This window comes from Salmo salar, chromosome 20 (assembly GCF_965601325.2).
Source record: "Salmo salar chromosome 20, fSalSal1, whole genome shotgun sequence".
Taxonomy (NCBI): Eukaryota; Metazoa; Chordata; class Actinopteri; order Salmoniformes; family Salmonidae; genus Salmo; species Salmo salar.
Genome location: NC_138310.1, coordinates 74,276,770 through 74,290,833, shown reverse-complemented (window position 1 = coordinate 74,290,833; position 14,064 = coordinate 74,276,770). Strand labels below are relative to the sequence as shown.

The following is a 14,064-nucleotide window of genomic DNA, read 5'->3' as shown; positions in this document are numbered from 1 at the left end:
GTTCTGGGATGGATTTGCACTTTTCTCACCAAAATACGTTCATCTCTAAGAGACAGAACGCGTTTCCTTCCTGAGTGGTATGACGGCTGTGTGGTCCCATGGTGTTCAGTCTTGCGTACTATTGTTTGCACAGATGAACGCGGTACCTACAGGCATTTGGTTCATCCTTGGAAGCAATTTCCAGACTTGTGGAGGTCTACAATCTTTTGGTTACTGGCCCAACACTAACCCCTTGTGCTCGTAAAATGATTACCAACTGTATTCACTTCATGTAAAAATAAGAAACTGCTATTGGGTAAACTATAGCTACTTGAAAATACATTTCAAGGCCCCCCTCTCCCCCCTCATAAAATAAAAGTATGAAGACTGTTATGATATTTTTTTAGTTCACGATTTTGACCATAATTGTGGGCAAATGCAGCCCCCTTGTGGAATCAAAACAGCAGCTTCTTATAGTTCTCTCTATTTTGCCCAGTTGGCACATATGAGCTTGATGCACCCCAAGGCAAAGCATCATTGGCTTGTTGTAGTGCAAACCTGCTGTTCTTTTGTGTACCAATCACTCAGGGACTTACCTAAAGACAATGACTTCCTTGTTTTAGTGTAGAGAGAAACCAGTACCCAAACAAACAAGGAGGAATCTGACCTTTTTTCCACTTTGCCACTAAGGTCATAGCGAAACACATTCTCCTTTCGATGCCCATTCAACCCTCATACCGGTCTGTCCGCACAAAACAAGTGTTTTTATTGATTTGAATGCTGGAGTCAGGGTAACCTCGGCGTGTGTGGTGGTGGGGGGAAGAATGGAACAATAAAGACCCATTTATGAAGAAGATTCAGTTAGTGAATGAGGGAGAAGGGGAGGGAACAGGTGGTGAATTGTAAAGGTAGAGCAATAAGAGACATCAGTCTCAACTCTAGCTGTTCCAACCTGCTGCCTATCTATCACATCACTGTGTGTGTGTTCGTGTGTTTTTGCCTGTGGGCCTGATGAGCTGGGAGAGATGACTCCTCTAATCAGTAGATTAGTCATGATGATGCTGGACTGGAGGCCTGAGGGAAGGGCACTGTAATCTGCCCAGCACTTCCACCTTGCCGTTTTCCCATATGACGCAGAGTGCCCTCTATAGGTTAAAATCCCTTAACGTATGCACTATAGTCTGTCCAGTTATGGAAACATTTGCATGTATACTACATTGATCTCGGATGAAGATTAGGATTCCTAAAAGGTTGATGCTTTTTTTTCTTAAATCCATTTTCTGCTCATTGATGTTGAGCATCCATTGGATTATTCTCCACAGGAATCTGAGAACACCACCACTATCTCTTGGAGCACACTGGCACTCCTGGAACTCTTTTCAAGATACCTTTTTGTGTAGTGAAAAGGATGCTGCTGCTTTTCAGCTGTGCTGTCTGACTGTTTACAAGCCTCTGCTTATACAGTCTTCCTTTTACAGTCTATGGAACTGCAGCTTTACAGCAGCACCTAATAGACATCACACCCTGCCCCTTCTCCCTCTGCTTTCACTGAAGTTTTTATTTAGCGCCTTAGCTACCAAACGGTCTTCTCTCCAATCCTCATTTAGCTTAATTGCTGCTGAGCCCCGGCCTAGCGAGATAGACAGGGAGATTGTGAGGGAGAGGTGAAGGTAGCTGTAATGAGAAAGGCGTGATGTATTAATCAGGCCTGACGTCTCTCATCCCCTCTAATCTCATCAAGTGGTAGAGAGCTCCCAGTTCCGCCCGGCAACATCTGTGGACTCAAAATGGGGAGTTTATCCACCTGTTAAAACCAGGTTTCCACCTAGTGAAACCAGAGGCTGCAGGACTTTACACAGCAGATGGATGTGGTCTTGGCTGGGTAGTCAAGTCTCCAGTGGTTCACCAGGTGGTTGAGGATTGAAGTTACTGCTGGTTTGGTCTTATTTTGGAGTTAAGTGTGTGTTTGGGTCTAGTTTGGTGGAAGCAGCAGGGGCACCGTGAGAATAGGTTTGTTGTGTGTATGTGTGTGTGTGTGGAGGCTGGGAATTATTCCATACACGAGAGACCTTGTAGTCACATTGTGATTAGAGGCTGTTTTCCTTAGGCTGAGAAATGTACTACAGCGACGCAGCCCACGGAATCGTTTCATCAATTCCGCACCGGCCTAATGGCCGATTTAGCCATCAAATGACAGGCGGTGCGGCACTACACGCCTGGTTAATGTTTGAAGAGGAATCGGCTGAAAATTTGATGAACATTAAGATTGCAATGCCTCATGAATATGGTTTCTCTGTCTCCACACCTCCCTCCTCCCTCGCTGTCCTTTCTTTCTGACTTACCTTCCCTCTGGTTGATTGGTATTGAGCTATTCCCACTTGGTACAGAATGTCTCCCTGTGTAATGTCACCTGCTGGCCTCATGTCTGCTGTAGGCAGGTCCACATTGGTTATGTAATGATTAGAGCCTTCAGTCCTGTGATCTTGGCTAAGGTTTGAGGGAATGTCCCGTGCTGAAGCCTATTAAAGTAGCTTTACTGCACATCCAGGTTACTAAAGTTCCTTACCCTCAACTTTACTAGGTCACTGTTTGACTGTGAATTCCCCTACACTCAAGTTTAGTACACTTACAGTTGAGTGTCCTTTCATCTCCCAAGGCGCCTGCCTTATTCCACATCACTGTCTAGGCCGCTGTCCTATCTTATTCTATTGGTGGCTCATGGGACTCCCGAGTGGCGCAGCATCTGTGTAGAGTCGTCACTACAATCCCTGTTTTTCGAATCCAGGCTGTATCACATCTGGCCATGATTGGGAGTCCCATAAGGCGGCGCACAACTGGCCCAGCGTCGTCTGAGTTTGGCCGGGGTAGGCCGTCATTGTAAATAAGAATTTGTTCTCAAGTGACTTGCCTAGTTAAATAAAATAAAAAATCTGATCCTCTCCTCCAATCCACTTTAAAGAGAGAGGTGAGGAAACATGGACTAAAGAAGCAAGGATTTGACCGCTAGTAATGTTTCCAGACACTGTCTAATATGTACTGTCCTGATTCTACCTGCTGTCTCATTGGCCCCCTTCTGTTTCTCCTCAGGAAGTAGGCAGGCCACAGTAAGGTGATTGACCTGTGACCTTTGGACTTGGTGATTTGGTTGTTCGTTGCGGACTCCAGATCTCAGATGAATTAACAGGTGAGCTCACCCACAACCAGCAGAACACTCGTCTACTAATAATGTGTTCCTTACAGTTGATGGACCCAATTCAACTCCTTCATTGGACATTGACTACATTCCAGAACCATTCAAAGTGTAAAACTGGCACAAAACAGTAGTGGACTTTGATTATGCATGCTATAAAAACACTACACCTTCCAACAAAAGCAGCAGAGATGAGGTGCTGTCGTTTTATTCAGAGATACTAATAAAAGATCCTGTACATGTCATGATGCCAATTCTCTGAGTGCTTTTGATTGTTCATTCCTATTGATGGATCCACCCATGTGTTATTTAATAGATTGTTCCCATTTCTATGACCCAGGGGCCAGGGTGAGGAACCTGATCAGAACTGTTTGGGCTTACTTACCTGCTGGCCCAGGTAACCAGAGCCTTCAGCCTGGGTACCTATTAATATTTGAACAGGGCCCATCCCAATCGGCTGAAATGCTCTGTAAACATGGAGAGACTGGTTTGGGTTTTAACCTACTAGTACCACAGTGACAATACAGTGAGCGCTAGGCTAAGTCGCTATCCGTCGTCACCCCATTATGGATTACATTCTAGAATATGATTTATCAATGTACCCCAAGCCCTTTATAAAGTATATAGGAGGTTCTGGCTTCATACACTAGTTCGACCCATGTGTAGCATCAACATGCCACAGTCGGTTCCCAAGCGCTACCCAAACCTGTTTTTCTGGGCTTTGTTGTTGTTGCCTGTATGGTGATGTGATGACAAGTATCATTGTCTGTCATTTATCCATTGATTTGCCTAACTGTTGGCTGATGGGAGGGACTTTGAGATGAGTTGTGAAAGAGTCATCAACAAATCTGTTATTTGTCACATGCGCCGAATACAACAGGTGTAGACCTTACCGTGAAATGCTTACTTACAAGCCCTTAACCAACAATGCAGTTCTAGAAATGGAGTTAAGAAAATATTTACTAAATAAACAATTTTAAAAGTAACACAATACAATAACGAGGCCATATAAAGTACCAGTCAAAAGTTTGGACACACCTATTCATTCCAGGGTTTTATTTTTTACTATTATCTACATTGTAGAATATTAGTGAAGGCATCAAAACTATGAAATAACATGTGTCATGTAGTAACCAAAAAAGTGTTAATCTTACATCTAGACGTTCCGCTAGCGGAACACCTGCTCCAATATCCAATGATAGGCGTGGCGCGAATTACAAATTCCTCAAAAATACAAAAACTTCAATTTTTCAAACATATGACTATTACACAGCATTTTAAAGACAAGACTCTCCTTTATCTAATCACACTGTCCGATTTCAAAAAGGCTTTACAGCGAAAGCAAAACATTAGATTATGTCAGCAGAGTACCCAGCCAGAAATAATCAGACACCCATTTTTCAAGCTAGCATATAATGTCACAAAAAACAAAACCACAGCTAAATGCAGCACTAACCTTTGATGATCTTCATCAGATGACAACCCTAGGACATTATGTTATACAATGCATGCATGTTTTGTTCAATCAAGTTCATATTTATATCAAAAACCAGCTTTTTACATTAGCATGTGACATTCAGAACTAGCATACCCCCCGCAAACATCGGGTGAATTTACTAAATTACTCACGATAAACGTTCGCAAAAAACATGACAATTATTTTAAGAATTATAGATACAGAACTCCTCTATGCACTCGATATGTCCAATTTTAAAATAGCTTTTCGGTGAAAGCACATTTTGCAATATTCTCAGTAGATAGCCCAGCCATCACGGCTAGCCATTTAGACACCGACCAAGTTTAGCCCTGATCAAACTCTGATTTACTATTACAAAAGTTTCATTACCTTTGTTGTCTTCGTCAGAATGCACTCCCAGGACTGCTACTTCAATAACAAATGTTGGTTTGGTCCAAAATAATCCATCGTTATATCCGAATAGCGGCGTTTTGTTCGTGCGTTCCAGACACTATCCGAAATGGTAAAGAAAGGTCGCGCGCATGGCGCAATTCGTGACAAAAAAATTCTAAATATTCCATTACCGTACTTCGAAGCATGTCAACCGCTGTTTAAAATCAATTTTTATGCCATTTTTCTCGTAGAAAAGCGATAATATTCCGACCGGGAATCTCCTTTTCGGCGAACAGAGGAAAAAATCACAAAGACGGGGGCGGTCAGGTCACGCGCCTAAGCCCAGAGTCCCTTGATCGGCCACTTGAGAAAGGCGATAATGTGTTTCAGCCTGGGGCTGGGATGACGACATTCAGGTTTTTCCCGGGCTCTGAGCGCCTATGGACGACGTAGGAAGTGTCACGTTAGAGCAGAGATCCTTAGTAAAAGATAGAGATGGCAAAGAAGTTCCAGAAATGGTCAGACAGGCCACTTCCTGTAAAGGAATCTCTCAGGTTTTGACCTGCCATTTGAGTTCTGTTATACTCACAGACACCATTCAAACAGTTTTAGAAACTTTAGGGTGTTTTCTATCCATATGTAATAAGTATATGCATATTCTAGTTACTGGGTAGGATTAGTAACCAGATTAAATCGGGTACGTTTTTTATCCAGCCGTGAAAATACTGCCCCCTAGCCATAAGAGGTTAAACAAATCAAAATATATTTGAGATTCTTCAAAGTAGCCACCCTTTGCCTTGATGACCCCGCATTACCTATGCTGCAGAGGATAAGTTCATTAGTTGCCAGCCCCAGATATTGCAGCCCAATTAAATGCTTCACAGAGTTGAAGTAAGACACATCTCAACATCAACTGTTCAGAGGAGACTGCATGAATCAGGCCTTCATGGTCGAAATGCTGCAAAGAAACTACTACTAAAGGACACCAATAAGAAGAGACTTGATTGGGCAAAGAAACCCGAGCAATGGACAGTAGACCGGTGGAAATCAGTCCTTTGGTGTGATATTTTTGGTTCCATCTGCGGTGTCTTAGAGAGACAGAGTAGGTGAACAGATGATCTCCACGTGTGGTTCCCACCGTGAAGCATGGAGGAGGAGGTGTGATGGTGTAGGGGTGCTTTGCTGGTGACACTGTCGGTGATTTATTTAATCGGCATGGCTGCCACAGCATTCTGCAGCGATAGGCCAGTCCAAATAGGTGAAAACCAGATGGGATATAATTTGTTTTTCAACAGGACAATGATCTAACACCTCAGGCGGTGTAAGGGCTATTTGACTAAGAAGGAGAGTGATGGAGTGCTGCATCAGATGACCTGGCCTCCACAATCACCCGACCTTAACCCAATTGAGATGGTTTGGGATGAGTTGGACCGCAGAGTGAAGGTAAAGCAGCCAACAAGTGCTCAGCATATGTGGGAACTCATTCAAGAGCATTCCAGGTGAAGCTGGTTGAGAGAATGCCAAGAGTGTGCACAGCTGTCATCAAGGCAAACGGTGGGTACTTTGAAGAATCTAAAATCAAAAATGTATTTTGATTGAACTTTTTTTGGTTACTACATGATTCCATATGTTTCATAGTTTTGATGTCTTCACTATTATTCTACAATGTAGAAAATAGTAAAAATAAATTAAAAACCCTTGAATGAGTAGGTGTGTCTGAACTTTTGACTGGTACTATATGTCCTGCCCTGCTCACCTTGACTAACCTTCATGAATAGCTCCTGTCAGAATGTGTCTTGTGTTTGGTTGTGAGTGTGTGTACTCAACCCAGTGGATTATGCCTCCAGAATACACCTTGCGCTTCCAGTAAAACGACTCCTGCCAAGTCTGACTGGACTTTGAACAAGCGGCTTTGTCTGTGTTGGGGCCAGATCTCAAATACTTCACTATCTGGATCCAACTAGTGGCAATGCACCTACTGGCCCCCAGAGCAGTGCTAAGGTATGATGCCAGGTATTCTGTTATCCAGCTCTATACTGGCCATTCTGCTCTTGGCTGGGTGCATATCTGGAGGAGCTGGATTACTGAAGCAGTGGGTTAGGGGGTGATATTGTGCTCTTCAGTCTCCTTTGTATACGAGACAGGAAGTGATTTGGACAAATGGCTGCTCATTTACCAACCTTGGCTGGCCAACCCCCTTTGATCTTCGTTGTAAAGTGATTCATCTTCACTGTCTGTCGGTCTGTTTTTTAAGAGGAGATAAAAGTAGCACTACTCTTTCTAGATGGCTGTTTGTGATGCGGTGTTGTGAAGGAGATACTCTTTTATAGCTAGCAAGTTTTTTTTATGTTTCAACTTTTTTATGTAGTATGTGCACGCACACAGTCTGATCTATAATCTGTTTCTACCATTCCTCCTTCTCTTCCTCTGTTGCTCTTTGACTACTTTCTCTTTCATCTCCCAACCTTTTCCCCTCTCCCCCACTCTGCCTTCCTCGTCTTTAGCCATCCTTTTTTCCTCTCCTTACTATCTGATCTCTCGCATGATTGCCTTTTCTACTCGCTTCCTGGTGATGGAGTGAATGGAACATCCAGTAGTAAAACTTCTCTCTTTTGTCTCACTCCACCTCCAAATTTCGCTCCCGCTCTCTCTTAATTTCAGTGAATCATGCTGCCTTCTCTGTAGGAGACTGTGCTTTTGACAGTTGTGAAGAAAAGGTTGTAGCTAGCTAGTTGACTGATTCGTGTGGTTTACTGTGTATTTTGGCAACGTTGTGTGGTAAGGGTTGAAATTGACTGGAATGTAAAAACAGTGGCAGAGGGGTTGAAAGGGTTTCCAGCCTGTGCTCGGTGCTGGCCTGCTCTGCTCGGACGAGGGGAGGTCTTTTGTCTCACACAGAGGTCATACACACAGACAGCGCTGCTGTCACTCAACAGGAGTCTATGTCAAAACAAAGCAGAAACATCAGGTTATAGTGTTCTAATGTGCGCTCTCATACGCAAACGTTTTTTAGATAGAATGCATTCCAATGTATTAGCAGGTGGTCGTAGAATCTCTGTCTCTGTGTGTGGTATAGAGACGACTGGACTCTACAGCTTGTGTGATTTAAGCAACTCCAGATTGAGGAAAGGGCATGGTGAGAGGAATGCCGCTCTGAAGTGTGGGTAGGAGCAGATATGGTGGGAAGGCTTTCTTGTCTCTCAGGGGAGAAACATGAGAGGGAAAGGGGGTTGGATAGGCACTGAGAAGGGTAGAGAAGAGGCGGGCATGGTTGCAATGCTGAACAGTGAGAAGGTTAGGCGGGAGAGGGCTGAAATGTTGTTGACATGAACAAGTATGTCATGTTCTCTCCATACTTGTATGTGTCTGTGTGAGAGGAGGAGTAATGTGATACAGCTCTCCCACCATCATTGAGCCCTCCCTCTTTCTCCCTTAGTTTCCCTCTATTCAGTCTCTCCTACTGAAGGAACACTACAGAGCATTCTCTCTTTTCCTCACTCATGATGAGGCTGCCTCCGCAGCAACCAGCAAAGTACAGTCCAGCCAGGGTGGCTTTCAGCTCTGAGGTCTGGAAGGTTTGGTCAGTGGCATGTCCACAGAACCTTTACCCAAAAACAACAACCGCTCTGATTCTCTACTCCCTATTCACTTCGCATTTTTCATCGTTCTCAGGACTAGCCTATTGCATCAGTCACTTAGTCAGTGAGGGACTGTTTACCAGTCTCTTTGTTCTCTTTCCTGCTCTTTTGCTTTGTTCCATTGCTCAACTTGAAGCACAGGGCGAAAGGGAGACTGGGTTGTTTTCTAATAGTTGGGAAAGACTTTCTGTGGCCTTATGCTTAGCCACCTCCCTCGCAATTTCCCTCCCTTTCTCCTTCTAGTGGCTGTTTTCCTGTCGTAGCTGGGAACTGACTGAGGCAAGACTGTTTTCCTGTTGTGGCGTCACTTACACACGCTCTTTCTATTCTATTACTCGCTTTCTGTATTTCTCTCTCGATCCACTGTTCTGGCCACAGTTGGACAAGGCTTTTAGGATTTCCTCTCTCATTGCCAAGAGTCGTGAGAAATCGAATTGCTGACACCAGCTTGACCTTGGATATCGCATCGCATGGTAAGAAGTTCCTCTCATTCTGTTTCTTTCTCCATGTTGGCGCTTGCTCTCGCTCGCTCTCTTTGTCTTTCTCTGTCTCGCTTTGTCTCTAGCTCTCTGTTGTGTGTGGCACAGTTGTGTTCAAGCAAGGTTGTGCTAGCATGCTATAACGACTCAGGTATGGGAAATATAAAATTAAGGGAGCTGTGTGGTACTCTAGCATTCCACAGCTGTTTGGCACACAGAGAGCAAGAGAAGCCATTTCCTCTAGGTTTGGGGTTACACAAGTCTGGAGAGTAGGAGTCACTGTCTTTTCTGTCCTGTGAGACGATGTGCTCTGCTTTTTTAACAGTAAGCAGTAAAGCACACTCATTATCAGGATGTTATGCTCTGTCTTGAAGTATTGGATTTCACCTTGGCTCTCTCACTGTAACAGTATCTTGTGGCTTGTTGTCATACTTGCAGTATGGTAATGGAGTATTATTCAGTCGCACAGTAAATCCCTCAGTGTTGTATTTTTAAGTTACTATTAGAGCAAGTAATATTTGTGTTAGGTTGAGTGTGTACGACTAGTTATGTGCAGTTCGTTCACACCTCGGTGTATGTGTCCGCTAGTCCTGGCTCAGATGGACTGGATCACTGAAATGGCTCAGACTCTGCCCCCCTTTTGTGTGACATTGGAGTTATCCTCAGAATCTCACATTAATAAGTGTAACCCCTCATCTTCCAAAATGTCCAGGATCCAGTTGCAGAGGGAGGCGTTTAGTCCCAGAGTCCTTAGCTTATTGATAAGCTTTGACGGCACTATGGTGTTGACCACTGAGCTGTAGTCAATGAATAGCATTCTCATATAGGGGTTCCATTTGTCTAGGTGGGAAAGGGCAGTGTGGCGTGCAATAGAGATTTGCATGATCTGTTAGGGCGGTATGTAAATTGGAGTGGGTCTAGGGTTTCTGGGATAATGGTGACGTGAGCCATGACCAGCCTTTCAAAGCACTTCATGGCTACAAACATGAGTGCTACGGGTCGGTAGTCATTTAGGCATGTCCTTAGTGTTCTTGGGCACGGGGACTATGGTGGTCTGCTTAACATGTTGGTATTACAGACTCAGACAGGGAGAGGTTGAGAATGTCAGTGAAGATGCTTGCTAGTTGGTCAATGCATGCTCGCAGTACACATCCTGGTAATCCGTCTGTTGACTGTTTACAGGTCTTACTCACATCGGCTGCAGAGAGCGTGATCACACAGTCTTCCGGAACAGCTGGTGCTCTCATGCGTGTTTCAGTGTTATTTGCCTCAACGAGAGCATAGAAGAAGTTTAGCTCGTCTGATAGGCTCGTGTCACTGGGCAGTTCTCGGCTGTGCTTCCCTTTTGTAGTCTGTAATAGTTTGCAAGCCCTGCCACGTCCGACGAGCGTCAGAGCCGGTGTAGTATGATTCGATCTTAGTCCTGTATTGATGATTTGCCCGTTTGATGGTTCGTCAGAGGGCATAACAAGATTTCTCATTAGCTTAGCTCAGTGCAGCTGTTGCCTGTAATCCATGGCTTCTGGTCTGCGTAGGTCATCGATTTTATTTTCCAAAGATTGCATGTTTGCTAGCAGAATGGAAGGAAGTGGGGGTTTATTCGATCGCCTACAAATTCTCAGAAGGCAGCCCGCGCTCTGGCCCCCTTTTCTCCACCTCCTCTTCACGCAAATGACGGGGATCTGGGCATGTTCCCGGGAAAGCAGTATATCATTGACATCGGGCTCGTCGGACTCTGACAGTCCGTGGTGAATAATCGCAGTTTGGATGTCCAGGAGTTATTTTCGGTCATAAGAGACGGTAGCAGCAACATTATGTACAAAATAAGTTAGAAAGTATGTTCGAAACAACGCAAAAAACACGATTTAGGAATACGTAAAACGTCAGCCTTGTTCTCCGGCGCCATCTTGCAGACTTAGCACCTCTGTTCAGAATGCCAGCTGTAATTTATAAACCGATTCTACATGTAGAATCGCACGAAAATGTTAGCAGTCAGACGCCCACCGGTGGGTGGTACCTAAAACTAATGTTGAACGAACGGCAAATGAGCGGCAGATTGACATTTGTTGCAGTGTGTGCGCTCTTACTCTCTTACACCCATCGCTCCCTTGTACACATCTCCTGTCCTCCTCAGCTCAAACTATATTGAAGAGGACAGAGGCCCAGATTAGTATAAACATCAGATGGTTTGGTGTGTGTGCCTTCATACTGGCCACAGGGGTCAAGAGAACTCTCACAACACGCATACAGAGGGACATTACTTCACTCACAGGATGGAGAGACTGACACACACCAAATAGGCTCAGAAGTGTGTGCACGCGCGTTGCTAATGCTATTGACATGTGACTGCAGACATCTTGGTAATGAAGTTGAGATCAGCAGGAGAGAATGTCACTTCTTTTCCATTCAATGTTTGTCATCTAATTAGCACAATTAGGGGGTCATAAGATGACGAGTAGCTTCCCTCAGACGAGACAAACCACTTAACCCGTCTTTAGCACTATCTCCGTCAGCAAGTGTCTGCATGTCATACAACACAGACAGTGTGATCAGTGAGTCTCAGTGGGCCTCATTGCGTTATGCGTTGTGGTAAATAGGACTCTTCATTCCAGCACAAATGGCACCATGAGTCATTTATAGACTTTTATAAATGAATTAATATGTAATCAAAATCAAATCACATTTTATTGTTCACATACACGTGTTTAGCAGATGTTCTTGCGGATGTGGCGAAATGCTTGTGTTTCTGGTGCCAACAGTGCAGTAATATCTACATTTACATTTAAGTCATTTAGCAGACGCTCTTATCCAGAGCGACTTACAAATTGGTGCATTCACCTTATAATATCCAGTGGAACAACCACTTTACAATAGTGCATCTAAGTCTTTAAGGGGGGGTTAGAAGGATTACTTTATCCTATCCCAGGTATTCCTTAAAGAGGTGGGGTTTCAGGTGTCTCCGGAAGGTGGTGATTGACTCCGCTGTCCTGGCGTCGTGAGGGAGCTTGTTCCACCATTGGGGTGCCAGAGCAGCGAACAGTTTTGACTGGGCTGAGCGGGAACTGTGCTTCCTCAGAGGTAGGGAGGCGAGCAGGCCAGAGGTGGATGAACGGAGTGCCCTTGTTTGGGTGTAGGGCCTGATCAGAGCCTGAAGGTACGGAGGTGCCGTTCCCCTCACAGCTCCGTAGGCAAGCACCATGGTCTTGTAGCGGATGCGAGCTTCGACTGGAAGCCAGTGGAGAGAGCGGAGGAGCGGGGTGACGTGAGAGAACTTGGGAAGGTTGAACACCAGACGGGCTGCGGCGTTCTGGATGAGTTGTAGGGGTTTAATGGCACAGGCAGGGAGCCCAGCCAACAACGAGTTGCAGTAATCCAGACGGGAGATGACAAGTGCCTGGATTAGGACCTGCGCCGCTTCCTGTGTGAGGCAGGGTCGTACTCTGCGAATGTTGTAGAGCATGAACCTACAGGATCGGGTCACCGCCTTGATGTTAGTGGAGAACGACAGGGTGTTGTCCAGGGTCACGCCAAGGCTCTTAGCACTCTGGGAGGAGGACACAAGGGAGTTGTCAACCGTGATGGCGAGATCATGGAACGGGCAGTCCTTCCCCGGGAGGAAGAGCAGCTCCGTCTTGCCGAGGTTCAGCTTGAGGTGGTGATCCGTCATCCACACTGATATGTCTGCCAGACATGCAGAGATGCGATTCGCCACCTGGTTGTCAGAAGGGGGAAAGGAGAAGATTAATTGTGTGTCATCTGCATAGCAATGATATGAGAGACCATTTGAGGATATGACAGAGCCAAGTGACTTGGTGTATAGCGAGAATAGGAGTGGGCCTAGAACAGAGCCCTGGGGGACACCAGTGGTGAGAGCACGTGGTGCGGAGACAGATTCTCGCCACGCCACCTGGTAGGAGCGACCTGTCAGGTAGGACGCAATCCAAGCGTGCGCCGCGCCGGAGATGCCCAGCTCGGAGAGGGTGGAGAGGAGGATCTGATGGTTCACGGTATCAAAGGCAGCAGATGGGTCTAGAAGGATGAGAGCAGAGGAGAGAGAGTTAGCTTTAGCAGTGCGGAGAGCCTCCGTGACACAGAGAAGAGCAGTCTCAGTTGAATACCCAGTCTTGAAACCTGACTGATTAGGATCAAGAAGGTCATTCTGAGAGAGATAGCAAGAGAGCTGGCCAAGGACGGCACGTTCAAGAGTTTTGGAGAGAAAGGAAAGAAGGGATACTGGTCTGTAGTTGTTGACATCGGCGGGATCGAGTGTAGGTTTTTTCAGAAGGGGTGCAACTCTCGCTCTCTTGAAGACGGAAGGGACGTAGCCAGCGGTCAAGGATGAGTTGATGAGCGAGGTGAGGTAGGGGAGAAGGTCTCCGGAAATGGTCTGGAGAAGAGAGGAGGGGATAGGGTCAAGTGGGCAGGTTGTTGGGCAGCCGGCCGTCACAAGACGCGAGATTTCATCTGGAGAGAGAGGGGAGAAAGAGGTCAAAGCACAGGGTAGGGCAGTGTGAGCAGGACCAGCGGTGTCGTTTGACTTAGCAAACGAGGATCGGATGTCGTCAACCTTCTTTTCAAAATGGTTGACGAAGTCATCCGCAGAGAGGGAGGAGGGGGGGGGAGGTGGAGGAGGATTCAGGAGGGAGGAGAAGGTAGCAAAGAGCTTCCTAGGGTTAGAGGCAGATGCTTGGAGTTTAGAGTGGTAGAAAGTGGCTTTAGCAGCAGAGACAGAAGAGGAAAATGTAGAGAGGAGGGAGTGAAAGGATGCCAGGTCCGCAGGGAGGCGAGTTTTCCTCCATTTCCGCTCGGCTGCCCGGAGCCCTGTTCTGTGAGCTCGCAGTGAGTCGTCGAGCCACGGAGCAGGAGGGGAGGACCGAGCCGGCCTGGAGGATAGGGGACAGAGGAAATCAAAGGATGCAGAGAGGGAGG

General features: G+C 45.9%; 1 protein-coding gene across 4 annotated transcripts in view; it reads left to right on the top strand.

Annotated features, from left to right (window-relative positions):
- The window catches only part of LOC106581306 (SPRY domain-containing SOCS box protein 4), a 46,366-nt gene that overhangs the window by 18,802 nt on the left and 13,500 nt on the right, over positions 1 to 14,064 (top strand). The window contains exon 2 of one of the 4 annotated variants that reach the window (XM_014163270.3): positions 3,071 to 3,163. The exons of 1 other annotated variant lie outside the window; for it this stretch is intronic. The gene's annotated coding sequence lies outside the window, so the exon portion shown is untranslated. Of the gene's footprint in view, positions 1 to 3,066; positions 3,164 to 8,348; positions 9,130 to 14,064 lie in introns of those variants that run through there. 2 more of the 4 variants (XM_014163269.3, XM_014163272.3) reach the window with 2 other exon arrangements.